Raw genomic sequence first — 3,640 nt, 5'->3', positions numbered from 1 at the left:
CCCTTTGCCATCATGATTATGAGAAAAACTAAAGGTATTTACTCACCAGTTAAAATAAAAATTATACTTCCCTTGGCAAGCAGAATTCTGCCAGAGAGAGGGATATTTCCTAAGAGGTGTTTCCACTTCTGCTCCTACTCAGAAACCTGCCAAGGCATCACAGTCACTGGAGTCGCTTCAGGGGAATAGTCTCAATAAAACCAACACAAAGAGAATGTTCCTGTTGATAGAGGGCAGTCCAGGGCCTGTCCTGGGGACAGAGGCCTCGTCCCTCCCCAAAGCTGCTGTGGGAAAAGGGGGGGCCTATAGGAAGGGTAGAGGCTTGTTCAGTGCTTGCATTGGGTTTGATCTCTCCATCTCGGTTAATTTCCTCCCAGTCTCTTCCTGGTGGAATTGAAATCTATTGTTCCAGGCTGAGTCAGACTTTCCACACTGAACAGGGGCCCCGTGTCCACCTGTATTCAAGTTACTAACACACTGTAGCTGGCAGGAATGTTTGATCTTCTTCTAGAGCTAAAAGCAAGGGTGGGTAAGCTGATTTGGCTGGATTATTGTGATTATAATTTTTTATTATTATCTGAACTGCGGAAGCCTCTGGAGGCCCCGCTCCAGTTCAGGGCTCCTTGTGATGGGCCCTTTGCAAACCCAGAAGGAGAAACAGCCCCTGCCCCAAGGAGCTTAGAAATCAAATTAAGACAAGACATAGCTACTGTGCATAACACACCAGAAAGGGGGTATGGGGGGAGATGTGGGAGTAACAGCACTAAGAATGGGTGGTTACATAGGCTGCTGGGTGGGTATGAGACAGCGGAAATGCATAGCCCTGCCCTGGTTGTTGGCTTTATTAACTATTCCGACGAGACATAGCCACTTCATCACATCATTACTATACTTTTCCCAGCTATACTTTTCTCAGAATACAAGAGAGGAACAAAGAACAACTGTTATGGCCTGATAAGTTTCATGGCTAGTACAAAAAAAAATACATGTTGCTTCAAAAAGCATCTAAAAACATTTTTTCCCAGCCTCTGCAAGCATTCTCTTATCTAGCAAGGTCAAGCAACCAAGCGCCTGACTGTTTCAGCTAGTATATTTTTTCAGTAGGCCTTTGCTGTTTGCTAAGCAGAACAGGCCATCATGGCAAATTCATCCTTCTCTGTTTGCTAGGCAGGCACTGCATGCGACCAGCACAGGAACTGCTTGTATCTGTTTGTGAAAAAGAGGCTCATTTAGGAGAATGTATAGCTCTCAATGCATGGCTTTGTCTAACGTAAGAGTGCTGTGCTTGATATAACTCTTTAGTGCTTAATTCCTTCTTGATAAAACCTCTGGTGTCAGCAGCTCCCCTTCTGGCAGGAATTGGGTACGCTGGCAGGTTTCACCATCTTTAAAAGGAGAACTGAAGAGGAAAAGCTGCAGGCTGTTTCCATTTGATGGAGCTGGAAGGCAGGCAGCACTAAGTATCTTGGGAAACCCTCCCCTACATCTGCCCATACCCCACAGTGGGTTATTCAAGCTACACAGAAATCTGACATTGAAAGTGAGTTTCAAGTTTTAAAACCCCGATGCTCCGAGTCAGGATTTCTCACAGGGTCCCATTTCTCGGGGTGCCTTGAGCCCGATCCTGCCAGGGCCTGAGCAAGAGGAGGCCACCATGTACTATCATTGACTATTTCTCCAATTGCCTCAGGGGTATTTGCTCCCGGAAATTTAATCAGCAAACATATTTTCAAAAGCAGCAAAGAATCCTGTGGCACCTTATAGACTAACAGACGTTTTGGAGCATTAGCTTTCGTGGGTGAATACCCACTTCCTCAGATGCATGTCAGGAATGCATGCATCTGAGGAAGTGGGTATTCACCCACGAAAGCTCATGCTCCAAAACGTCTGTTAGTCTATAAGGTGCCACAGGATTCTTTGCTGCTTTTACAGATCCAGACTAACACGGCTACCCTCTGATCCATATTTTCAAAAGTTTTATTTTCTAGCTTGTCTGTGAAAGGAGCTATTCAGAGCTACATTACTCTGTGGTAACAGGCCCGATAGGGCATATTTCTGTTTCTAGATTTGCTAGGGCTCCAGCATTTCTGCCCCGTAAATACCCTTAACAGTTACAGGGTTACCATCATCTCTGTCCTCTCTGTGGTCTTTGAGTGCCAGATGTCAGTCCTCGTAGCTTTCCCTTTCATGGGGTGGAATTCGATGATCCTCCTACCCTCAGACAGGACCCTGGGCTACAGCACACTGTGGGTTGACTGTGCTTGCCCTGCATTAAATAGTATTTCATAAGTAATGTAACTTCCATTTCCAATGGGTTTGTGCTATTAACTCTTTGTTCAGTGAACGGTTCTATGATACTGTCTCCTGCTAACTGGCCAGAAGCTGTTTCTAGCACTTATCTTCAGGGTCACAAATACTGTACCTCTGCAATAACTGTGTAAGACTTTCCAAAAAGACCTGAATGAACAGAACAGCTGGTCAGTGTTTTAGCAAACAGTAGAGCTGAGGTGGAGGAAAGGGGTGTGTAATAGTGGTTGTATGTAGTTTACACCCATCACCTCTTACAGGAGCATGGCTGAAGTAACTTAAACACTGAAATGGATATTATTGCAAACCAAGTGTTTGCAGTATTCACCCACTTGTGACACTAATCCCTCCCGTGCCCAGAGGAAGTAATGCTCCATGTTAACTTTTAACTTGGCAGATATCTCCTTGGCAAATATCTCCTTGGTTTGGGAGAGGGTGCAGGCCCTCTGAGCATGAAAAGAAGCCCATGGGATGATCGAACTTTCTGTATTCAGTCAAATCTGGCCAAGCAAACCACTTCAGCTTCTCTTGGAGTGATTCTTGGGAGTCAGAGTGTAACACCTGGAGCATTTGGTAAGGGAAAGTTAATAGAGCCTGGTTTTGATCAAATTTACACATGTAAATCTGGAATGATGCCATTGAATTCAATGTCTTTGAATTAAGAACCTGTCCCTAAGAATTTATTGCATGAACTGCAAAGAGGCAGTGGCAAAATTTGAACTCGGAGGAGTGATTAAAAAAAAATACAGCAAAGAGGCATTGAAACACGTTTATAAATAGCTTCGATGCAGGACAGATACATTCAGTGGCCATTTTCACCATGCAGTTTCCATGTGTTTATACAGGTCATGATATAATGGGCCACAATCAGAAGTGAAAGGCCAGAAAGTGTGTCGGTGAGAATGTCACAATTGTAAAATCACACAGCGCTCACATAGATTGTGGAACTCCCAGTCAGGAGAGATCAATGGGGCCAAGATAGTAACAGGATTCAAAGCGGGACTGGATGTTTATAGAGGTTACCAGAATATCCAATTACAGTAGCTGTTTTTTGTTTTTTTTTTAAGTACTCAAAGGGCTCTAAACCTTCCTGATTTACACCACAAAATATGTCTAACTAGTGCAGTGGTTGTCAAACTGTTGTACTGGTGTCACCTTTCACATACCACTCATAACTATGGGGTTGGACTCATTGCTTATCTCGCTCTCTTATGTGATGATCTTCAAAACGGTGCTGAGTGTCACATCCCACACAGAGTTCCTCAAGGCTCTAAACACCTGTGTCTCCCACCTCTGCGCCATCTTGCTGTTCTATATACCAGTGATCGGTCTG

This window comes from Gopherus evgoodei, unplaced genomic scaffold, assembly GCF_007399415.2.
Source record: "Gopherus evgoodei ecotype Sinaloan lineage unplaced genomic scaffold, rGopEvg1_v1.p scaffold_64_arrow_ctg1, whole genome shotgun sequence".
Taxonomy (NCBI): Eukaryota; Metazoa; Chordata; order Testudines; family Testudinidae; genus Gopherus; species Gopherus evgoodei.
Note: the sequence above shows the minus strand (reverse complement) of the source record.